General features: G+C 35.0%; 1 long non-coding RNA gene across 1 annotated transcript in view; it reads right to left on the reverse strand.

Moving 5' to 3' along the window:
- Positions 1-26,915, reverse strand: part of LOC129144711 (uncharacterized) — a 57,570-nt gene that overhangs the window by 20,247 nt on the left and 10,408 nt on the right. The window contains exon 4 of the long non-coding RNA XR_008549163.1: positions 12,575-12,741. This is a non-coding gene — a long non-coding RNA (uncharacterized LOC129144711). The remainder of the gene's footprint in view (positions 1-12,574; positions 12,742-26,915) is intronic.

The raw sequence follows: 26,915 nt of genomic DNA on the forward strand, positions 1-26,915 counted from the left end.
TGTGTGAAAGACTTAATCCCACATGAACATCCTTACTGAGACTGCATGTTGCAAATTATACTTAATTAGGAAAGGAAAGGTGGATACAGTGTGTACTGTGTTCATTCTCTCATTAGGAAAACTGGAAATAATGGGGGGGGGCACAATATCTATTTTAGAATGTCATGTTCATATGTGATATCCAAATGGGAAATGATGGTCAAAAGAGGATGAAAAAGATGAGGTTCAAATAATTATCACTCGGTAGTTCATCTATAAATTCTGGTGAGCACTTCAAGAAGTTGCTATTTTGTATAAAATGGGTAGCTTTTCTTTCTCATCTCTATTTCTGGTGTTTAAGGTATGACTTTATGTACTAAAGTAAGAAAGTGAATGAATGATCAGTTTAAAGATTAAAAGCTATTATCAGCATTTATTTGTTAGCAATCAACGAAATTAGTAAACTGTAGACAAAAAAAAGGAAATAGGCATTTAAACAGTCAAGAATTACAAGTTATTCACTCTACTTCCATTAAATACACCTGTCTTAATCCTACAACACTTAAAATCTCTGTTCATTATTTCCATAACTTGTCTATCATATCTCGCAAATTATTCTTTGTACACATTAGCTCTGAGAAGCACAGCCAATGTCCTAAATAGCCAAGAAGTACTCAAAAGGTCACAATTTCTTCTGAATCACCTATTAACATTTCATGTAATGCAATTAAAATGTAAAGTGGCTAATGATTATAATAAAGGACAAAAGACTCACTAATAGAGCAACATTACTGACACCATCTGAATTCTAAAGGTAATGTCTCAATGAACCAATGTTAATTTATGAGAAACTTTCACTTTCCACATCCACATTAGGTCCAATAAATAACTCACATTTTCTGCTTATAAGTTGGGTTTTGACATGTTTTCTAAAACAAGAAATATTCTTGCATTTTAATGTCATTGTTATTTGAACTAGTTTGCACATCTAGGGGTCTTCAAAGTCTTTTAACAAAACCCTTCAGAAAAGAACAAAATAACAAGACACAAAGACTGTAGAGATATATTTGGTTTGCCTTAGTAACACTCTCATGCATTTATAAGATCAGGGAAAAGTCTGGCTTAAATTCAAGGTGTTAATCATTCAATAAATATTTATTGAACTTAGAATGAGTAAAGTAAAATTACAAAGATGGACAGTTTCTGCACTAAGGTCTAGTAGTGGAGAAAAACATGTAAACAAATAATAAATGTGAAGTATGGAAATATCACACAAAAGGAGCACAGACATGCAATGAAATTTTATAGAGCTCTAACCAATTGCTGAGATGAATTGGGAAATTTTCAGAAAGGTTAAAATTTGAACTACATCTGGAAGAATAAGAATTTGTCAGATAGAAGGAAAGACAATTCTGATAGAGGAAATAGTACTGTGCAAAATTGCAAATATATGCAGTTCTGTGCAAACTCAGAGAAAGAGTGTTTGTTTTTTGAGAAGACAAGTTTATAACCAAAGTGAGTGCAGCAAATGAAGCCAGAAAACTATATATCCTTACATGTACAAATTGTGAAGTATTTCTTCTATGATGCCACAGTTTAAAAATATTACTTATTATTATAAGGATGTCAAATAACAAATTTATACCAAATTCCTACATATGAGATAAATAAATGTAATATCATGCCTAACCCCCTAATCTTTCATTTAAATTACTTTTTATAATAGCAGACAGATTTTAATTAGAAATACCTGTATTTTGTGTGGAATATTTTAACACTTCTATTGCATCATTTTAAAATGTTAACATCATACCTTCAAATTGGTTTTATGTCCCCTTACTGGGTCACAACCCTCAATTTGAAGGACAGAGTTCTAAAGCTCTTTAGACTATTCAATTCCTCATGTCTATTGCCATTGTTCTTACAGAATCAAATGATCACAAAATCAGAATGTTTGTCATCCAATTCCAATAATAATTTCATGTAGCTATTGAATTCAATGGACAGAGCAGCAAAGTGCCTGTCTTTTAAAAACAACCCACAATTGCTGACTTCAGATTAGGTTATATTCATGCTACTTCTGCAAATGCATATAAAATGCTCATCATATTTGCAGTTCACTCCTTTGAATAATATATATTGCTATTAACCTTGATTATGGGGCACAGCTGATGGAAAGAGTGTATTAGTGATAAATATGTTTCTGGTATTATTACAATAATTCTGCTCCAAATGAGTTTTAATATGCAGTCAGCGCTTTTATAATTTTGTCATTACAATGAAATTCATTTGTAGCTGCAAAAAAATACTGATGTCAAATACATGGCGTATTTTCAAAGATCAGCTTGCTTAAAACTTAAATCTTTTGTAATAAGTGGAATATTACTAGTAAAGGCCTAAAGGAATTAAATTACAATTGCATCTAACTAGCAGATTCATGGCACTCTTTACCAATTCCACTTTGATGATACCCAAAAATGACAGCATGTGACAAATACATTTTCCCAGAAGGTTCATCACATTAATAATAGCAACTCAAGTTCATTCAAGTGGTCAATAAAAACAATAAAAGAGATTTTTTGATTTTTTCATCCACAAATTTATCAAAGCTTATACCAAAAAAAAAAATGGTAAAAAAAAATGATGGAGGGCCTCCCCGGTGGCGCAGCAGTTGAGCAATGAGTTGCAAAGCTGCCCGCAGCCTCTGCAGCACCGGTTCGATCCCTGGCCCTAGGTGAGGGTCCCACATGGAGTGCAGACCTCTCCTGCCGCCCACTGCTCCCCTCAGCAGTGTACTTCATCAGCCTGCCTGCTCTGCTCTCCACTCTGACTCTGGTGAATTCTCTCACCCTCCCGTGTTTCTGACTGTAACCAGTGCTTGTATAAATAAATAAATAAATCTTAAAAAAAAAAAAGATGAACGCATGCTGATGCATTTTCTTGGATGTATATATTTATACTGCCACATTTGTCATTAATTTGATTCTAAGCACTTTGAGAAAGAATGTGAACTGCGGTTTTCTCCATTTGTTCTTCTATAAGAACAATTCTAAAACTTCTAATTTACAGTTATTTGGTTTATGCATGAGAGTTGTACCTAAGAAAGTAACGTTCTTGGATTATAAGAAAAGGATCCATAGCAAATGATATCATATAGCCTATTAATCAAGTTTGAACTACTCAGCAATTTTGCATACCTGCACTATTCTTCATTTATTCTCCCTGCTTTATATTTTCTTCATATTTTATGTAGGGGAATCCGTGATTTAACTGCATTTTTTTTGGCTGGGTCTCTCCCCTCGTCAATATATGGTATTAAAAGATCACTGAAATTATAGTGAAAAACAGAAAAACAGCAGCTTCATCCTAATGTGCCTATTATCAGTTGAGTTACATGATAGTGCATTAAGACTCCAGAGGAGTCGATGAGATTTTTACATCCTGACCAATCCAATGCACTTCTTCACACTGTCTTCCCTCACCATACTTGCATGCAAATATGAGCATTTATGGTGAAAAAAAAAACAATGTAAAAGTGACCAGAACAGGGTAGGGGAGAGCACAAGGGACTACACAGGTGAATTGGTGGTGGAATTTTATGGGAAATACACCTAAAAGGAGAAGGCATACAACATATGTTGTGCAAAATTGAACAATGATACCATATAGATATAGATATATATCATATATGATATATACTTATATTTATATATATTATATATATATATATATATATATATAAATGAATGCATCTCTGAGAACAAATTGAACATACTGCCAAACTTGACAGGTAAGAGAACACACCATATATAAATATTATAATTTTCAAACATCAATAATGGAGAAATTGCTGAAGACTAGAGGGTATATATTAGTTTTCCATTGCTGCTATGCCAATTGCCAAACTTTGGGACATAAAACAGAGGTTTATTTCATTATATTTCTGGAGTCCAGCCGTCTGATATAAGTCTCATTAGGCTAAAATCCAGGTGCCTGAATTTCTTTGTATAATATTCTATAACCTCTATTTTCTTATATTTAAGCAACTCATGAGGGTATACATATTAATTTCTGAGCAATCTCCCAGTGGTAGTTGGAGGAATCATTAATGACAATTACATGTTAAAAATGCTAACAGCCACTCACCCTAAAGCAAGCAATATGTAAATGTCCATGTTTGAACACTTCATTTTTTTCTAGTAGATTTGCAACAGCAATAAAGTTTAATTCCAGATTGTTATGTCAAAATTATTAGATTTTTTCATATATATATATATTAGGTGAGTTTAATATATATATATTCATATATATTAAGTGATAGTATAAAGTGATCCAACTTCTAAGGATACTGCGGCAACAAAATATGTAGCAAATTATATAAGCATGTGCCTTTGGATGAAGCCATTGTATTTAACCAAGATATTTTAAAATATTATCATTTTCCTGTGAAGAAAAGAATAAGAGATCTTAAACGGGGCCTCCCTGGTGGCACAGCGGTTGAGAGCTGGGTTGTGAAGCTGCCCGCAGCCTCTGCAGCACCAGTTCAATCCCCGGCCACCAGGCGAGGGTCCCACATGATGCGCTGACCTCTCCTGCCACCGGCTGCTTCCCTCAGCAGTGTACTTCGTCAGTCTGCCTGCTCTGCTCTCCCCTCTGGCTCTGGTGAATTCTCTCACCCTCCCGTGCTTCTGACTGTACCCAGTGCTTCTATAAATAAATAAATAAATCTTTAAAAAGGAGAGAGATCTTAAACGTAATTATCTATTGCAACACTGAATTCTATAGAAAAATATATTAAAAACAGATTATTAAATAAACTGGATAGTCATAAAATAGGATATTAGGTAGTTATTTAAGATAAGAAAATTCATGAACTAATAAAAAAAATCTTTGAAGAAACACTTAAAGGAAAACTTCAAGACATTAAAGACTTTATATTGTACTACTAGTGTTAAATATAATTAAATGTAAAATTTTGTATAAATGAATGCTATTTTATTATATTAATGCTATTTAAACAAAATTGATTTTGTTTGGTATCTTTAGAAGGACTGATGTATTTCTGGGAGAATAGGTTGTTCCTTTTTTGTCTTTAATAATTTTAATTGGGGGCCTCCCCGGTGGCGCAGCGGTTGAGCACTGGGTTGTGAAGCCGTCAGAAACCAAAGCCTCCACAACACCGGTTCGATCCCCGGCTGCTCCCCGGCCACCTGAGGAGGGTCCCACATGGCGCGCAGACCTCTCCTGCCGTCCGCTGCTCCCCTCAGCAGTGTACCTCAGTCCTTCTGCCTGTTCTGCTCCCCGCTCTGGCTCTGGTGAATTCTCTCACCCTCCCGCGCTTCTGACTGTACCCAGTGCTTGTATAAGTAAATAAATAAATCTTTAAAAAAATAATAATAATAACTTTAATTGGAATTTTTTACGAAGACGTAGATTCACATGCATGGTAAGAAATAATTTACAGAGATCTCTTTTTCACTTTGCAAATTTCCCCCATGTTAAAATATTACAAATTATAGTGTGGAATTATAATCAAAAAATTGACATTGATAAAATCAGTTGATCTTATTTAAACTTCCCCAGTTTTGTATATTTGTTATGTTTTTAAGTTCTATACAAGTTTTAAATTATCCACCACGTCAAGATACTAAGCACCAAAATACCAAAGATTCCTTGTGTTGCTCTTAAATAATGATACTATTTTCTCTCCAGGTTTTCTTTCTTAACTCCTGGCAATCACTAATCATATTTTTTTTTTTTAAGATTTATTTTTATTTATTTATTTATTAAAGCACTGGGTATAGTTAGAAGCATGGGAGGGTGAGAGAATTCACCAGAGCCAGAATGGGGATAAGAGCAGGCAGACTGACGGAAGTACACTGCTGAGGGGAGCATCAGGCTGCAGGATAGGTCAGCATGCCATGTGGGACCCTCACCCGGTGGCCGGGGATCGAACCGGCGTTACAAAGGCTGCAGGCAGCTTCGCAACCCAGTGCTCATCTGCTGCGCCACTGAGGAGGCCCAATCATTAATCATTTTAATTCTCAAGTTTTGTTATTTCATAATTTAATTAAAAAAGCAATCATATAATATATACTTCTGGATATCAGCAGTTTGAACTCAACTCCCAGAGCATCCTCAAATTGTTGCATATATAAATATTTTTTTTCACTGAATAGAATTCATGGTGTATATGCATCAGAGTTCATTAACTTTTAATCTTTTAAAGACATATTGTATTGTTTCAGTTTTTGGTTGTAACAAAAAATGTTGAAATGAACATTCACATGAAGGTTTTTGTGTGAAATCTCATCAAAAATAAGGAAAGCTTGAGAAAATGTCACAGCCATTAGAATTCTAAGAAGACAAAGACTAATGTAATGTACTATTCTAGATCTCAGATCTGAAAAAGAATTCTAAAATGCTATGAAATTTTAATAAACTATGAATATTAACTAATAACAATGTAGTAATAGAGGTTTAGAAAATTTTAACAAATATACTAATGTGAGATCTCCATAACCGGGAAATTGAATGCACAATATATGGAAACTCTGTGCACTATGACAATTTTTCTTTAAATCTAAAATTGTCCTGAAAAAATACAAAGCCTATTTTAAAATATATAAGAATTTATTTAAAAAGGTGAAAATCTAGGGCCTCCCCTGGTGGCGCAGCGATTGAGCACTGGGTTTTGAGGCTGCCCACAGCCTCTGTAGCGCCAGTTCGATCCCTGGCCACTGGCGAGGGCCCCACCAAAAAAAAAAAAAAAAAAAAAAGGTGAAAATCTAATTTAACAATAAAAAATAAGACTATGTAAGACTATGTAATCCAGTATTGGATGCTGTTTGTTGATATCTAAAATGATATATGCTTTCTTTTATTTTCCAAAATTTGTAGTCTTTCAGGAGACACAATATATTCATAAGCAAATAAGGCAATGTGTAAACAAGTCCTAGCTGGTAAAGTACAGAATATTAATATAATTTGAAAATATTAAATGAGTTTTGCAAGCTTACATGAATTTACCTGTTACCTTTGGCAAGTACACATGATAGTTATTATTGGTTCAAAAATATGTAACGTTGTGGACTCCCCTTTTCTCTTGGGGGTAGAATGAACTATGATAGTATGACTCCTGAGCTTATAATAAAAAGAAAGAAGCCAAACAGCAGATTCCCGACTTCTAACAGACTATTGGTATGATTAAGTTCCAGGAAATCCATAAACCCAAATTTAAGGAGAGACAGTGCTTTGCTCAGAGAGAAGAGATGCTAACACAGGCTCAATAGGGCAAGAGGCAGCAGGACACACCAGTAAAAAGAATTCCCTAGGATGATAAACAAATCAGTGTACCAATGAAAATCCATTGTAGTTAAGGTTAAATTTCAAACAAACAAACAAAATAAGTCTCACTCTGATGAAGGAGAATGCTTGCTGGACTCAGCTAACTTGGAAGACTAGAGCACTGTGAAAGCCACCCTTCTGAGAACTAGAAATACAGTCACTATCAAAGACTAAGCTTTAATCAGTACAGCAGAGAAAATTCCCTAATCCTATTCCTACCAATAGACTACTACTCATTAGCAAGGAATGTTAGAAGAAAGTTAACACTTGTGTGGCAAATTAAATTGCATGGGTGTAGGGTAAATGGAAGTTAACATGTTTATTCCCCAGGCCCCACATTAGCATCTATGATCAAAAGCTATGATCTTACACGCGTGCCTGATGGTGGCACCTGGAGTGTAGTGTGGGCATGCGTGAGTGGGCACCCCTGAGCCCAGAGACTGAGCATATAAGTGTCACAGCAGCAGATGGCAGGCGACAGAAGACCTTAGGCAGAGTGCAGTAGAGAGTGGTAGAGAGCGCCAGAGAACAGCTAAGAAAGACATTGCTGCCTCCTTCCTGGTTTGTTTCCCCTGCATACTATTGGAAAACCTGTGGGGATAATGCCAAGGGCTCCAAGATTCTCTCTCAAGCTGCCTGAATTGATGATGAACATACCGCTTGGGAAGGTTGCAGAACAATGGGATACACCCTTTGTTAGTTAAAAGGAGCACTAAAAGTGAGAGGACACACTGCATTGAAAAGAAACACTCTGACAAACCAGTCTTTACTCTAAACACAAGCCATTGCTAGAGAAATTTAAAGCATGTGAGATGTTAAAGCAACAACATCAAACAAGTAGTTCCCCAGCACTAGATCCAGTTCTAATTGGATTAATTCGGAATCCCTCACTAGGAAACTACCTTTAGGAAAGGCACTTCAATTTATAAATCATTTATCTCATTCTCTACATAGATAATCTGGTTTGGAACAGCAACAAAAAAAATGAAGCATATTAAAATGAAAGGTAACAAACCCCTCAGGACAAAGCAATCCAAATAAACAGATTAGGTTTGAATTAGTATTAGAAATTTCTGACATTTTTGCTTTGCTTTTTTTGTAAATATACAAAACACTTTAAATGATCAAGAAGAAAAAGTAGACAACATGCAAGACAGTGTTTGATTCAAGATCTAGAGTAAAGAAAACACAAAATGTGCCTAGAACTTCTTGTTGAAAAAAGTTTTCAATTAATAAAGGTGTGGGGAGGCATGCAGAAAGGATGAAGGAGGAATCAACCTGAAGGGCTCCCAAGGTACCAAAATGGGACAATTTAGCAATAAAATATTAAATACATAAAATAAATAAACATTAAATATTATATGTAAAATATATAACCATTTATATTCCAGAGAGCAAAACATTACTCATTATTTCATACGCACATGATTGAATAAATGCAAAGGGTGTTATCTTTTCTTACAGAAGAATTATGAATTTGTAACTATAAAAGGAATGAGAAAGTATAAAAGGAATGAGAAAAATAAGAAATAGAAAATTGTCATTAGAAGGCGACAATAGTAATGGTGAGACCAACAAAGAAAACTAAAATTAATTACAAATGTTTAAGGAGAAAATGTATATTTTCATGGTTTCAGTATAACTCCCAGAATAATTACAACACAAAAGCCAGTCACTGCCTTCATAGTCATCAGCATTGGCATCACCTGTAATAAAACATACTGACATAATGTATCACTGATACAATATACTAGGAAGGGCATATCACCTCTGAATTATTCTTTCCCCAAATATATAACCTCAATCTAATCATGAGGAAATATCAGACAAACCACATTATAGGCAGACTAAAATGAATTTATCAGACCTCTAATAAGGTGTCAAAGCAATTAAAAAAAAACACAAAGGAACTATCAAGACTCAATGCAATCTCCGTCAAGTTTCAATGTCATTCTTAAAAGAATGTCATTACTAAACTTTATATGGAATCACAAAAGACCCTGAGTAATTAAAGCAATGCCAACTAAAAAGAATAGAGGCAGCATATGTCCAAATTTCAAACTACAGTATAAAGCTATAGAAATCAAAACAGAATGGTATTCAGCTTTGGGGTCTTATACCAAGATGGAAATAACAACTTCCAAGATATTTACATGTCAGTCTAAAAATGAAATTCCTCCCAATACTCATTTTGTGAATTAGGGTGAAGTGTAAAAATCTTCTACTTCATTTATATATATCTTACATTACCTGCTTCTCTGTCTCTTATATAGTGACACATAAATATGGTTGACAGACAATGACTATTTTCCATAGTGAAAAATCCTAAGAAATTTGAAATGTGAGATAACCTCAGAGAATAATTTTCTCTGTTTTACCTAGATATCTTCAAATCTGTCAAATTCATTGTGTCCAAATTCTATTACATTCCAAGAGTATTGTTCTATTCTAAATACACTCACACACACATGCACACACACAGACATGGAACTTATTCACGTTAAATGCTCTATCTGTAACACATTATCACATCTAAGGAAGAGAATTTTGTCTTGTTGTGCTAGGTCACATAAAGAGGATTATAATAATCCCTGAGAAGTGCACTATGTGTTTTATTACTCAAGATATTGACAATTATCTATGACATATAATAAGAAATTAAACAGAAGGTATTTCTCAGACTATATGCTAACATGGCTATATCAATGTATGAGTTAGAAATATTTTGCAAGTGACAGAGCCCATTTTTAAGTAGAATTTATGAAAAGAGAATTTTACTGCTGTATGAGATCAAAAGTGGTGGGTGAATTGGGTAAAGATGATCTATTGTATGGTGAAGGATGATAACTAGATTATAGGTGGTGATCACCATGTAGTATATACAGATGTTGCATTATCATGCTACACCCATAAAACTTAAGTACTATTATAAACTAATGTTACTATATTTTTTTTTTTATAAAGAGAGCGGGATTATCATTAGAAACAACTGGCACCGGTTGGACTCTCTCAACCATTTTTTGTTTTGCTTCTTTAGGTAGAGCTTGGGAATTATGTCTTACATATTCTCTGTCTTGTGGTTCTATTCAACAGTTTCTGCCTTTGAGCAACATAGGACATTGAACAGGAGTGCTGAGGCAAGGCTAATCTACCCTTTGCTATCATACTCTGTTCCAGACGATCATGGTTTGCAATGGGAAGGATTATTTACTCTGCCATGCAAGGGACACACATCTGGAGATGTTTGACAGTACATAGGAATAATCATCTTTCCCAGTTTCTCCAGTTCTTTCTGTATATTTCCCTCCTTAGGAAGTTAACTAGATTTAGCACAGAGTAATTAATTCAGTTTTTTAAAATTTTTAATATAAAATTGGATCAATAATATTTAATCACTAGATCTAGAAGATGGACTTCCATTAGGCAACGAGTTTTTCACCGAAATATGCTGAATGTTTGTTGGGTCAGGAAGACCACAGTGCAGGTTTTCTGATCCAGCAGACTGGGTAAGGGAGGAGTCAGAGTCCTCAGTGGTTTTGCAGGTTTTTATTGGGATTACCAGGTACACGGCAGGCAGGGGCACTGGGGGGCCAGTAGACTGGCAGGCGTCCCAGCCCCCAGCAGGTCTTCATTCTGGGCTCTCCGGCCTTCTCTCGGCTTCTGCTTCTCTTGCTTCTCTCTCTTGGCTTCTGCTGGCGTCCCCATGACACTGCCCTTAAAAGCCCAGTTGAATCCCATCTACCTATGCCCACACCCTATTCCAGGTGTCCGCCATCAGGCATGCATTCAGGACCGCAGGGTTCCGTCATCTATCCTAATGGCAGGAGGGCAGAAAAGCCTGATACCTTTTACCTTACCCTACAATGTTATTTTAGAAAGAGTGACCAGAACACTTCAAAACTCTAATTTTTTTTCTACACAGTGCACCAGCATCTCAGAAATTGTTATCTCATCTAAGACTCACAGTTCTAAAGTAATTGTCTAGTTAACTGATTGTAAACATGTTGCAAACTTATAAAATTCTATGATGCAAATTTAGTAATGATTTATTAGTAAACCAGCCTAGAACTGTTCCTACAATTTATTTGGTATGTTCATCATACCAGATAGTACCAGATCAAAATCTCTTTGCACTCCAATCATACTTGTCATGAAGCAATCACTCAAAGTAGACACACAAAAAACCCTCCAAAGGCAGTATTCTGAAAAGGTGAGTTTTAATTTGCATGAAAAAAATGTAAAAATTGGGGAGTATTTTCCTAAGATATGGTACCAAACACTGGACCGATTAATGGACTGTCTTGACTAGCTTAGGCTGCCTAACAAAATACTATAGACGATGAATTAATCAACAAGAACTTACTGTAATTCTCAAGTCTGGAAGTCCAAATTCAAGGTGACATGATCAAATTTCTTGGGAGGACACCCTGGCTGTAGACCTTCTCTCTGTGTTTCCACATGGTAGAATGAGAGAGCAAGCTCTGTCTTCTCTCCTTTAATTAGGTCAATTCCCCATCATAAGAATCCCATCCAGATGACTTCACTTAAGTATAGTTACCTCCCAAAGACCTGATCTCCAAATGAGATCATATGGTATGTGAGGGCTTCAGCATATGAATTTTGAATAGTAGGAGGCAATTCAGTTCATAGCAGGACCAGTTTTGATCACTAACTTATGAAGATCTAATTGATGCTGACTATAAGAAGCAGAATTCTAGATAACTTTTGTTAAATGCATTCCATTACAGTGTCTATCACAATCTCTGACATTTAGAGGCACATGAAAATACTGCCTTTGTAAATGAATAGATGAATGACCCCCAAAACATTGAAGGCAATGTATATTATTGAAGGCAAAGGTATATTATCTATCAACTCATATTTTGACACTAGGCTACCAGGAATTGAACCTAGCTTTGTTATTAATTCACACATCGACAATTATTGGAAAATTATCGAACTTTTTTCTGCTTCAACTTTCTCATCAATAAAATTAGAATAATAAAGTGGGTCTGCTGCCTGATGCACAAAGAAAGCTAAAGACAATGACACCATATTTTACAAGTCAGGAAGGAACTCTGTTGACAGGCCAGACAGCATGTAGATAGGAGTTTGCTTCATTTCTGCCTTCCCACCTGTTGTGGGAGTCAGAGTTTCAAAAGGTAGATTGACAAGATGGGTTAAAGAGGGTAATAAGAAATTCATTGTATCCAATCATTAAAGTTGTTTATGTATTTGCATGGGTCACCTGTTCCTCTTCAGGACTGTTTGATGTGATCTGCAGGGAATTTGGAGGGTTCAGAAGTCACAGGGTCACTCTCCTTCTGTGTCTCTGGTAGTCATTGTCATGCTGTGATGTACATCATTCAAAAACACCTGTTAATTCCTGTCTTCTATGGTGAAGGTCTGCTGTATCTGTAAAATAAGAAGGGATTTCTGCAAAAACCAGTAGGAAGTGGGGGGAATAAATTGGAACTGGAGGAGGGATGACATAAAAACGAATCCTTTAAAAAATAGATGCTTTGACTACCTTTACAAAACAAGCCCTGATTTTTTTTCCCTTAAAATAAACCATGACCACAGTTTTAGTAATATCTACAAAAATAGAATATTGGAGGACTGGGGATTACATTGATTTGTGTAAAGTGATTTAAATGGTGTCCAGTACATTGTAAGGGTTACTTAAGCTTCAGTTATTTATTTTTTTAATTCAGTCCATCATATTTATCCTCTTTGCAGTCACTCCCTCTCTCTCATTGCCAATGATAGTGCCACAATCATCCATAGCTAGATACTAATGATGGTGTATTAAGACAATTTTGCAGGATCATCATGTTCTTTTATCATTCCTTATGTCTTTTCAAGTATGAATATTTTGCTTCTAGAATTTCAATAAATTTAAAGGAAAACACATTCATTAAAATGACATTTAAATCAAAATAACAACCGTCACTGAGGAAATATTGTCGATTATGCAAAAATCATACAGAAAAACTAGTCAAGAATTTTATAACTTTAATTAAAGACAAATTATAATTACTGATTTATATAATGTATATAAATCCACCTTAATCTTTCCCAAATATAAATGGAAAGATGATAAAGTACCATACTTCATTCCACCAAAAAGCAAATTTTATACCTGAGATCTAACAGATTTATAAAATACACTTGTTACCCATACAGACCAAAAACAAGCAACTCTTGGTTTACTTAATAAACAGTGTTTTCAATACTAATTAACTTTGTTAAAGGGATATATCATTGTTTCATCATTTTAATGGGAATTTACACAAAACCTAAGATTGCATATAATTTAACCAAAAAGAATATGAGCACAGTTACTACTACTATATGTAGGCTCTCTCTGTCTCATTCAAATTTAGGGCCATCTTCATTTTATTATAAGCACTTTGATTTTACAAGTGCAAATAGAGCAGTATTTTAAATGGTGCTGATAAAGTGAGAATTAAATAAAAACTGCAAGCAGAATATTTGATTGTGGACTAAGAATGAATTTTTATTAGGGGAAAATGAGTAAGTAATAGAGTCATTCAGCTCAGGAGACATTGTTCCCTACACATTCTCTCTTCAGACAGATTTGTTTCAATGTGCTTCTCTCTGGTAACTAAAAGGTATAATTGCTTATTTGATGATAGTTATTCTGAAGATTAGATTTTATCTACATCACATTGATAAATTGATACATTTATATTCTTTCATATCATTAATTGCAGAAAATGCATTTGATTTATGCATTAGGGTTTTCCTGAAAAACAAAACCAATAGGGCCTCCCCTGGTAGCGCAGCGGTTGAGCGCTGGGCTGCAAAGCTGCCCGCAGCCTCTGCAGCTCCAGTTCGATCCCCGGCCACCAGCGAGAGTCCCACATGGCGCGACAGACTTCTCCTGCTGCTCCCGCTGGTCCCCTCAGCAGTGTATTTCGTCAGTCTGCCTGTTCTGTTCCCTTCTCTGGCTCTGGGGAATTCTCTCACCCTCCTGCGCTTCTGACTGTACCCAGTGCGTGTACAAATAAACAAATAAATCTTAAAATATATATATATATATATATATATATAGCAGGTATATGTCATAATATATGATACACATGTTTCATACAATTATATTGTGTAGATTGGCAATCCAAAGTTTTCACTTTATTTCTTGCATCCTAATATATAATAGTTTGTTCATTTTTCTCTCATTTTTGTACTGCCTTGCACTTCTAATTTGACTTTGAACAGAAATGGTGATAGATTATTCATAATTTTAATGGAAAAGTGTTCAATAAAATATCAGTTGGCATGTTGTCATTGGTTTTTTGAAGAGGCTTTTTTTCATGTTGAGAATATGTGCTCCAATTCTTTGTTTTTAATTTTTATATATTTATTATTTTTTTAAGATTTATTTTTTATTTATACAATAGCTGGGGTACAGGCCAGAGGGGCAGGACAGTGAGAGGATTCACCAGAGACAGAGTGGGTAGCATAACAGGCAGATGGACAGAAAGCACTGCCAAGGGGAGCAGCGGGCGAGACAGGAGAGGTTTGCTGCCCCATGTGGGATTCTCCCTGGCAGGCCGGGAATCAAACCCACGCTTAAGAGGCTGCAGATAGCTTCACAGTGCTGTGTTCAACCTGCGGCGCCACTGGGGATGCCCCATATTTATTAATTTTTAATTTTATTTTGGGGGTTACATTTTTACTCCTCCTCCATCTGTGCACATGTTCTAATGGCATTAACCCTCCACCAAATCACCCCTGCCAATATCCCATTCACCTCAGTCCAACATCCCCTCTTCCCTCCTACCTGTTCCTTCTGATAATCAATAGATTCTTTCACTTAATCCAGGATTTGTTCCTGTTGTATTTTGCCTGTGTATTATTTTTTTTGGTTGTTGTCATTATTTCTGTTCCACAGATGAGTGAAACTATTAAAAATGCAAGTTCATCACCTCCTTGAAATGTCTGATTGTAGAACTGTCAGTACACTTTCGCAATATTTGAGAAATATTCCACAGAATATATTGAAGTAAATCTTCAATAAGTAATAATAAAAACTATCCCAAATAATTCTAGCATTTATTCATCAAGTACAATGTTTTCTACTTGGACAGAAAATTTAGGGATATAGGGATTTTTGTTTTAATATATTAGTGATCAGTAATACTTCACAAGTTTTTACAAAACTGGTATCTTTATTTGTTTAGATATTCTAATTGTTTGTTCATAATATACTTAAAATGGAATCAATCCATAGGAATCTAATAATATTATTGATTCACTGTGGCCATTTTTTCCTCCAGTACTGCTTTCTGAAAAAAAAAAAAAAAAAAGGTTCAAATGTAAGTTGTACACTTTTCTTTCTTTTGTGCCTGTGGTGTAACAATTCCACATATGGACTCAGGCTCTAAAGAAAAAAATAATTTAATGAAAGTCACTTAAAATTTTTATTACAGTGAGAATTTTGAAGCTTTGAATTGAAATGTCAAGGGAACAAAATTTTGTTGACAGTTTCATAATACAATGAAATTAATTTTAAATAGGCATTCTCTACCTCTGAAATTATATTATTATTACTTGATTAAATTTTATGTTTTCCTGCTAGAACATATCATTTCTCTGTTGATAATAAAAGAGAACTAACCAAACCAAATAAAGAAATCAATTTAGAATAACTGTTATTAACCATATTAGTTAATATTAAATCTATTTATAGGTATATACAGCATGTGAACTAGTGCAGTTCAATTTTCCCCTGAAATTATCACTTATTGAAAGGAACTCACTACACATGGACACACACACACAGATAAGCATATCTACACAAATTTAGTTACATATATCTGAATCTATATCTTCACATATCTTTATGCATATCAAGTATCTCTACCAAATCAAAAATTTGTTCTGTTTTTTGTTATTCACACAAAAATGAATCTTGAGTATCATTTTTCATTAGGATATATAATGACCTTATAAAATCTCTGTGCTTTTGAGAAAAAATAAAATCACCAACACCCCATAGAATAGGCACCTTTCTTCAGTAAAGACTGCTTGAAACCAGCAGAAGGCTCCCGGAGGAGTCAGAGGTGAGCTGGGAAGTTCACCCAAGCCAGGCCCCTTCTGACCAGCAGTCCAAGCCCAGAGGGGGAGTGGGCACCCACGGCTGGGGCAGACTGGGTGCGCAGAAGAGTGTGCCTGTCTCCAAAGTGCCATTTTTAGAACAGGGACCTTTCTTCAATAAAGACTGCTTGAATCTGGCAGAAGGCTCCCTGTGGAGCCAGAGGGAGAAGGTTCCCTGTGCAGTCAGAGGTGAGCTGAAGGCCCCCACAAGCCCAGTCCCACCTGGCAGAAATTCGGAGCCCAGAGGAGGATCCAGAGATTTGGAACCTAGAGTGCAATCCAGCTGCCCCACCTCCAGGGAAGTCTATGGGACTTCAAGATGCACCTTTGTAACTAAACACAGAAGGAGAAGAGATTCTGTGACAGTGACCATTAACATACTCAAAGCACTACTGCCTCACTAGACTTCTGGCATAACAGTTTTTGACTCATTCGGATTGCCAGTTTCTGAAATACCCGAAAGAACACACCAAAAACATGCCAGCCAGTACCAGTGGCACGGTGTCCCAACGCATAAGGCAAATTAGAAGACAGGCAGCAGGGAAAAGAAAAACTACAAGCAAAGTAGCAATGCCTCAGAAAAAAGACACACCACAAAAAAAAAAACCACCCACCAGCTTGCAACTACGGTGACTTGGAAGAACTTCTGAGCCTTCCAGAAAAAGAATTTAAAATTGCAGTGATGAAAAAACTGATGGAAGTCATTAAGGAAAACAATGCTCAGAAGAATGAAATTGAGTCCCTAAAGAGGGAAGCAAAAGAAAAACAGGAGATCAAAGAATAAATGGAGGCGCTAAAGAACTCTGGGGAAAGCAAAGAAAGCAGAATAGATGAAATGGAAGAATGCATAAGTACTCTTGAAGACACAGAAATAAAAAGAACCAAAACAGAAAATGAAAGAGAAGTACAAAGGAAAAAGACTGAAGAAAGACTTCGGGAACTATCTGACTCCATGAGGAAAGGAAATGTAAGAGTTATAGGAATCCCAGAAGGAGAGGAGAGAGATATAGGAACAGAGAAAATATTCAAGGAAATAATTGAAGAGAACTTCCCAAAGTGAAGAAGGAGCTGAAAATTGATATATAAGAAGCAAGAACACCAAACTTCCATGACGAAAGGAAAAATACAGCAAGACACATAATAGTAAAGCTCCCAAGAATCCAAAACAAGAGAAAAATAATGAAGCTGACAAGAGGGAAGAAACAGATAACATTCAAAGGAAAACCAATCAGACTGACATCAGACTTCTCCGAAGAAACACTACGGGCAAGGAGAGAGTGGAGGGACATAGTCAACAGACTCCAAGAAAACAGATGCCAACCAAGAATACTCTATCCTGCAAAGCTCTCCTTCCTCTATGAAGAAAGAATAAGGACCTTCCCAGACAAACAGAAACTCTGGAATTTCATTACGACTAAACCCCCACTCCAAAAAATACTACAAGGAGTCCTAAAGCCAGAAACTCAGAGGGACGAATAACAATGAAAGAAGGCAAAAAAAAAAAGTTATTAAAAGAATAAATAAATAAAATCAAAGGAAAGACAAACACAATGACAAATACAGATGCTAACATATCAATATTAACTCTAAATGTAAATGGACTAAACTCTTCAATAAAAAGGCACAGAGCCGCATGCTGGATTAAGTAACAAAACCCAACCTTTTGCTGTCTCCAGGAAACACATTTAGCCACAAAAGATAAAAACAGACTCAAAGTTAAAGGATGGAAAACAATCCTACAAGCAAAAAAGAAAGCAGGAACAAAAAAGAAAAGCAGGAACAGCTACACTTACATCAGATAAAACAGACTTCAAACTCAAAAAGGTAAAAAGAGACCCCAACGGTCACTACATTATGATCAAGGGGACAATACTTCAAGAAGAAATAACACTCATTAACATATATTCACCAAATAAAAGAGCACCAAAATATATCAGACAACTATTATTATCTTTGAAAACAGACATCAGAGAAAAAACATATGTAGTGGGAGACTTCAAGACACCACTATCAACAATGGATAGATCAACGAGACAAAAAATAAGTAAAGACACTAAAGCTCTAAATAAGGATCTAGAGCACTTGGGCTTAACAGACATCTATAGAACACTAAACCCAAAAAAATCTGAGTACACATTTTTCTCAAGCGCACTCAGATCATTCTCCAGTATCGATCACATACTGGGGCACAAGACAAACATCAACAGATACACCAAGATTGAAATCATACCAACCATCTTTTCTGACCATGAAGGCATCAAACTAGAAATAAGCCATAAAAAGAAGGCAAGGAACTCTCCAACCTCATGGAGATTGAAAACCACACTACTGGAAGACCACTGGACTAATGAGGAGATCAAAGAAGAAATTAAAAAATTCTTTGAATTGAATGACAAGGAGGACACCAATTTCCTCAATGTATGGGATGCAGCAAAAGCAGTAATAAGAGGAAAATATATTGCACTAGAGGTTCAAATCAAGAAACAAGAAAGAACTCAAAGAAACAACCTAATCTTGGAGCTCAAAGAACTAGAAAAAGAGCAACAAAAAAACCCCCAAAACCGGTAGTAGAAGAAAAGAAATAATAAAAACCAAAGCAAAAATAAATGAAAATGAAACTAAAAAAACAATCCAAAAGATCAATGAAACCAAGAGCTGGTTATTCAAAAAAATCAATAAAATAGACAAACCCCTAGCCAAGCTCACAAAGGAAAAAGGGGAGAAAGCACAAATAAACAGGATCACAAATGAAAGAGGAGAAATCACAACGGACACAGCAGAAATCAAAAGAATAATCAGAAACTACTATCAACATTTATATGGAAACAAGTTCAACAATCTAGAGGAGATGGACAAATTCCTACAACTCCACAATCACCCAAAGCTAGATAAAGAAGAAATAGAACACCTAAGCAGACCAATTGCAAGCAGCAAAATTGAAATGGTAATCAAAAACCTTCCCAAAAACAAAAGCCCAGGACCTGATGGATTTACAAATGAATTCTACCAAACATTCAGAAACGAATTAGTGACTATCCTTTACAAACTCTTCCAAAAAATTGAGAAGGAAGGGATAATACCAAACACATTCTATGAAGCCAACATTACACTAATACCAAAACCGAACAAGGACAACACAAAAAAAGAAAACTACAGGCCAATCAAAATAAGGGGATCGTAACTGCATGTGGAATATAAAAAATAAATTTTAAATAAAATGTGAAAAAAATAAAATCTCTGTGCTTTTGAAATGAATTGATTACTAATTGTGGTCTCTCTTGATTCACATTCTAAAATAACAGACATATATTATAGCTTCCAAGGACCTTAAAAAACTAATATTTTAACATTCATACTATTTTTGATACCTTCATACTATTTATCTATTACTTTTTTATGTATAGTTATATATTGGTTACTTTCTCCAGTACATGCTAATTAATTTTAATATTTAGATAGTAATTATTTTCTGCCCCCCTCAATTGAGCAAAGCATGTTTATTTATATGGTAGATTCATTAAATAGAAACTTTGGGTGTATCTGGCAACTGTTTATCTCTTTTCCCTGAGTGAAAATAATTTTAGAAATATATTTGTTGTTGGGGGATCTCAAACATAAGTGTTTTTTTAACATACTATTTTTAATAAAGTGCTAGCTTAAGCCATTGTTTTTAATTTTACTTTTACCAAATATAAAATGTCCTGATTTTTTAGATTCGTAATGTAAAATTCAGCATTACGTTTTTTGGGAATTATCTTACATAAAATTTGGTTCATGGGATCATAGAAAAAATGAATAGTTCAAAACTTGGCATAAAGTCAGTCACAACTCTTAAAGTCAGTTATTAGCAATCCTTAAAGGAATTTTGAATTTGAATATCTTGTTAGACATACACATATCACAGAAAAAGCCAATATAGATAGAATCAGACAGTACAGAAAACCACTGTCTACTACTTTTTTCTTCAAACCCTAGAGATGTCCACTTTAAAGCACAAACTGAATATCTCATTTATAGGTATATGTATATATGCATATAGTTATAAATATGATAGTGATACATATACTCCTCTAATTATAAATTGTTATTTAAAATCAGCAATTGGGGCCTCCCCCGTGGCGCAGCGGTTGAGCGCTGGGTTGCGAAGCTGCCCGCAGCCTCTGCAGCACCGATTGGATCCCCAGCTGCTCCCCAGCCACCGGAGGAGGGTCTCACATGGTGCGCAGACCTCTCCTGCCACCCGCTGCTCCCCTCAGCAGTGTACTTTGGTCCTTCTGCCTGCTCTGCTCCCTGCTGTGGCTCTGGTGAATTCTCTCACCCTCCCGCGCTTCTGACTGTACCCAGTGCTTATATGTGTAAATAAATAAATAAATCTTTTTAAAAAAAAAAAGTAAAATCAGCAATTGATTCTATCAATTTCATTTCTAATGAATAATACTTTCTAATCTAACTTTGGACTTTAATACCAAAATCAAATGCACAAAATAGTAGAGTAAAACAAATCTCAATTATACCAGAGTGACTTAACAGCTGCCAGCATTCCAAGAATGACAGTGCACCAATTAGCTTGGCATTGAGGAAGCTGTTACTTGGCTGCAATGGCACCTGTCTTTGTTAAGTTTAACAGCAATCATAAGATTTTTTTTTGGTTCATTTATTCAAATTCTTAATTTACACAGACTCAATGACAGAGCTGTGTTATAATCAACAGAACCGCCATTTAGATTTTAGCATTATCAAGGATAATCTTCTAGTAGCATTTTTCTCAAAGTATATTTTAGAATATCATACCCTGCTTTAAGGTAATTAATTTTAAAATTGCTCATTTATGAGCATATATTTACATGTGTCCATGCACTTACATTTTTCATAGCAGGAAGTGGTGATACATTTGATGTTCAAAGTCTCAAAGATTATGCTCCTTGTCACCAAAGTTCACTGATTTCATTATTTGATAAACATGTTTGGAATTACTGAGTAATTACCGCATACATTTACATAAACTTATGAGTTTTAAAAGTCCATTCATATCCAATATCATGCTTGATAATCATGTCTATGTAACCCAAAAGTAAACACTATTATCACAATTTCAAAGGTGAGAAATTGAGGTTGTAGAGGTTAAGTGATTTTACAGTATAACATTTGGATCAGGGACTAGATGCTAAATCTAACTACATGTACATAGTACTTTTTTCCTCCACAGAGGAAGATAATCTTTCTAGATTTAATAAACTATATTCTTGATAGCATGCTACCAGGGGATATGGAAGCTCTTCCTCTATTTCCACACTGTCATTTTATTTGTTTATTTATTTGTTTGTTTGTTTATTTTTTGTGGGACCCTCTATGTAGGCCGGGGAACAAACCGGTGCTGCAGAGGCTGCAGGCAGCCTCGCAGCCCAGTGCTCAACTGCTGCGCCAACAGGGGAGGCCCCTTTATTTATTTTTTTAAGATTTATTTATTTATGCATGCAAGGACTGGGGTACAGGGCCTCCCTGGTGGCTTAAGGGGTTAAGATGCAACCTATGAAGCTGCCCACAGCCACTACAGTACAAGTTCGATCCCCAGCCAGGAAGGTGAGCCACATGGTGCAGCAGACCTCTCCTGACTTGCCAGCTGCATCCCTTAGCAGTGTATTTCAGTCAACCTGCCTGTTCTGTTCCCCACTCTGTCTCTGGAGAATCCTCTCACCCCCTACATCTCTGGCCTGTATCTCAGCTCTTGTATGCATAATTAAATAAATCTTTAAAAAAAAGAACTGGGGTACAGGCCAAAAGTATAGGGGTGAGAGGATTCACCAGAGACAGAGTGGGGGAACAGAATAGGAAGATTGACTGAAATACACTGCTGAGGGGAGCAGTGGGTGAGTCAGGAGAGGTCTGCTGTGCCATGTGGGTTGCTCCCTGGCTGGCCAGGGATTGAACTTGTGCTGCAGTGGCTGCAAACAGTTTCATAGGTTGCATCCTAACCAGTTGCTCCACCAGGGAGGCCTTTGATTGCCATTTTAAATAAGTAGTGCTAAGATAAAAATTTAAAAAATCCAAATAATAGTTAGGTCACATTCTGATTTCCCTAAGATATAAACAGTAATTCACATTTGAACATGCTTAATATTTGCCTAAATTAATATTATACCTCTTCACAGAGTTCTATTCAGAGAAGAAAAGATAAACTTTATAGTACATTTTGATCTCCATAAATAATTTCTTGAATCTTTTGTTGTTTGTTTTCTCTTAGATACCATTTTTATAATTAAGATTCTAAATTAATTAAACAATGAGACCATGAGATCGAAGTCACTCTAATATGGAAATGAACTATGTAAGCAAAACAAAATAAGCCTGTAAGTGCCTCAAGCTAATAAAATTGAAGGAAAACCTATGAAGAAGGCTTTAATCTATAGTCAAATAATGTCCTTGCTTTGTTTCTATCTTTTTTCTATAAAAAATTCTCCTGAAACTCTTATCAGTGGAGAGCTCCTAACCTCTTCTGTTTTAGTGTTGTTCAATTTAAATTGATTTTTGCCCAAATAAATTCTTTAACAATTTTAATATGTCTCAGTTTACCTTTTAACATGCTATTTTCCCAAATACAGCTGTCATATTGTTTCATTACAACTTGGTAATGAAAGTCTTGGAAGTTGAAAACAGACTTCCAAGTAGCTAAACAATAATCATCATTGCATTAAAAAACATACGAATAATCCATGAACCAGCAACTCCACTTTTACCTTTAAACAATATTGTACATGAGCACACAAATACACACCCTTACATACTCACCACAAGTTTGTTATAATAGTACAAAGAAAAATCATGTGTTTGAATTATCAATGTAAAGCAAATCTTTGATTACATGGTTGGTATTTCTAAACAGGGTAAATCAAAATTTAAAGTCTATTTATATAGATGCTTTTAACTTAATTGGCACAGATGAATCTTGCAATAAGGACATCTGCACTTGTAACAACTTATGTTTCAGATTCAGTTATCAGCAAATGAAAGAAAAAAATGTGAATTTTAAAGACTCTGCTTAAATGGTCCCCCATCTGGAAAAAATCCAGTGTCATAAAATAGGGTATTTTATCTTTGTTGATAGGGATGATCTTTGATTTGGCTCACACATGTACAGAATAAAATGAAAAATTAAAGCAATTATCTCATAAATCTTGCCACCAAAATTTTTGCTTAAATTTAATGAATAGCTAGAGAGTTGGATTAACTTTTGATATATTGTTAGATCATTAAGAATCATGTTACTGTGGAGTATAAATTGGCATTTTCATGTTCATTTTAATACATGTTAAAAAGATTGCTTTCTAAGTTTTAGGATTGATTTTTCAGATGTTAAACTCTATCATCCTCACAGCAACCATATAAGGTGAATATAATTTTCTTGATTTTACATATTCATAAACAGAGGCCCAGAAAATATAATTATATTCTCATATAAATCTGAAGGTTTTAATAAATATATCACATCAGATCTTTTATATGTGTATCTCCAAAAGGGCAGGTTTATTATAAAATAAACGGAAATTGCAGGAAAACAAAGGATGCTTGCAGACACACAAGTGGGCAGAAAGGGGTGTCCTTGACAGGGAAGTGTTTGTGAAAACAGATGCCTGCATAGGCACAGGTGGGTAGGAAAGTCACTTATCACCTCAGAATTTCAGGCAGGAAATAGAGTATTTTAAAAGCTAGTTGCACATTTCTGGAAAAAAAAAAAAAAGTCCAACGTTCCTAATATTAAAGCAAAGAAATAAAAAATAAATAAAAAAAGTGTGGATGTCTAGGGAGACATGGGTACTGCCAATTTCTTCTTTTCATTCTCATTTTCTTAATGCTCTAATACAGGACTTGCAAGACTTTATTTCATTTTATTGAGCGTGCCTGAAATATTAGAGGTAAAACAAACACATTTTAGGGGAAATTCGAAATACCTAGAAAAAAGCAAGTGAAAGCAAAGGAAAAAAATCACATAATTGAGGATCTCCCTGGTGGTGCATGCAGTTGAGCACAGTGCTGTGAAACTGTCTGCAGCCTCTGCAGTGCCAGTTGGATCCCCACCAGCCACTGACTGCGGAGATATTCACATGGCACAGCAGACCTCTCCTGTCTCGCCCACTGCTCCCTCAGCAGTGTATTTCAGTCAGTCTGACTGTTCTGTTCCCCGCTCTGTCTCTGGTGAAGTCTCTCATCCTCTTGCATATCTGGCCTGTACCCCGGTTTGTCGTATAAATAAATAAATCTTTTTAAAAAATCACATATTTGATAATTATTTAACAGTCAAATTTAAACTGGTTAGACAGAAGATGTAATTCATCATCCAATGTTCTAATGTAGAGAAAGAAAATCTGCCAACAACAGTTTGAACCCTAGATATGTCCATTTGGGCGGAGACTTGCTAGTCACAGGATAACAAATTTTATCAGATCCTTTCTATCTTGGAATCAAGCTGGTCCAGAATTGTATTACTTATTCTACCCCTGTCAGCACAATCATCAGGAGTCTTAAAGATTGTCTAATCCATCACATGACATCACACATAATATTATCTTGGAGCAGTAGATTTCATTTTACAGCAAGGGAGGTATAGGAATGGGAAATAATCCTAGATTTCCCTGATTTTATCATATTTTTCATCCACCATTCAGAAAAATGTCAGTATGATTAGTAGTGGACCCATCTAATAAAGTCTATAAGGAGTTGGCTTATGACATACATTGTAGAGTTTGGAGAATAGTGATCAATTATCCAATATATGCATTGATAAATATATGAATCAGCCCCAAATAGCAAGAGTTCATGGGTCATGGAAGCCAAGAATGATGTTAAGACTTATCTCTCTATTTATCAGTCCCAATAACCAACTTGTGGAATTTGTGTTGCTTTTGTCTGTACCTCTGAGCTCTGATTGGCTAAAGATAGAGATATTTCTATTTTTCATCCTTGCAAATTTAGGTTGTATCACAGGAAAATCTCATTGCAGAAGTTGTCTATCTGTGACTGTTTTCATGGAAAAAATATGTTAAAGCAGTAAATATTCAATATGAGCATTTAAAAAACTTAATGGTCAGAGGAGTGTAAGAGTTAAGTTATTTAATAATAATTTAATGTAATATGAGATATAAATTTTATGTGGGAATAGAGAATTTTTGTCAGTAAAATTTTCCATTTATAAAGAATGAATGGACTTTTTCACTGTGAATTTTTTTTGACAATTCTTCTTATGGTAGACAGAAGACTTGGTTTTTCAGTCCAATGCTATGTAATCCAGTTATGTTAAATTCTCCCATTACAACTTTCCTTATCCATAAAATTCAAAGAATCATAACCTCTTTGTCTATTCCTCAAAGTTTTACTGTTGATAAGTTTAATATGAGGATGTCCTGAAAATTAGTCATTTTTGTCACTATTGTAATTATTAAGCTTTTAAAATAAATAGTTGCTTTTTTGTCACATATCACTGGTTACAATTCATTGTGTGGTGAGTTACTATTGTTGTCAATATAGAATATTTCCAGAATCCTTGTAATTTCCTGGAATGACTCTGGGGGACATCTTCACTTTGGGTGGAAGCTGTATATCATAACACCTTGTATCTCATCTATCCCCATGCAACATGTACATCACAGATGAATGAGCATCTCAGATATAACAAGAATTATTTTCTTGATATTTGCATATGAATATTCATAGGGGAAAACATTTTCCTAAGTGTAAAAACTTGTGATAAAATAAAGTCAGAAAAGAATGCATACAATCAACATATGGTCAACGTCCTGGTACTGCAATTAAGACAAAAAGTAATTTGTATCTATAACCAACTACATTCCACAACTCCTCTTGGGAGGTGGATTAATTCTCTGGTTAGAATTGAATTTATTACCTTTGAAGGAAACAAACTCTCTAATATACTCCTCTACCACCAGTCATGCCAACACCAAGCTAATTTATCATTGACCAGAGAATTTATTAATTATGTCAATTGCTAGAAGAAAAATTTTAAAAAGTATTATCAAAATATTACTTCTTAAAGTTCTAAATTATCATTCTGCTTCTACAGTTTTTATGTGACTTGATATTAATATTCCTTCAAAAGGTGCATGATTTATTTTAGCTAGTTTTTTAATAAACACAGTGTTGCCATGACTAAATAAATAAAGGATAGTGATTGATGAAGGAAATGTGTAGATATATGTATGCTTGTGCTCATCTGAAATGAATGCATATATTAAAACAAGATTTCAGGAAGTATCAGAACAAATAAAAGACATAATCAACATCTGACTTCCTGCTGTATAAAGGATTCTTTCATAATGACTTTTTTCCTTCTATTTTGTTTTTAAGATTTATTTTTATTTATTTATTTATTTATTTATTTGTACAAGCACTGGATACAGTCAGAAGCGCGGGAGGGTGAGAGAATTCACCAGAGCCAAAGCAGGGAGCAGAGCAGG

Source organism: Talpa occidentalis, unplaced genomic scaffold (genome assembly GCF_014898055.3).
Source record: "Talpa occidentalis isolate TD23 unplaced genomic scaffold, MPIMG_talOcc4v2.1 talOcc4.6, whole genome shotgun sequence".
Classification (NCBI taxonomy): domain Eukaryota; kingdom Metazoa; phylum Chordata; class Mammalia; order Eulipotyphla; family Talpidae; genus Talpa; species Talpa occidentalis.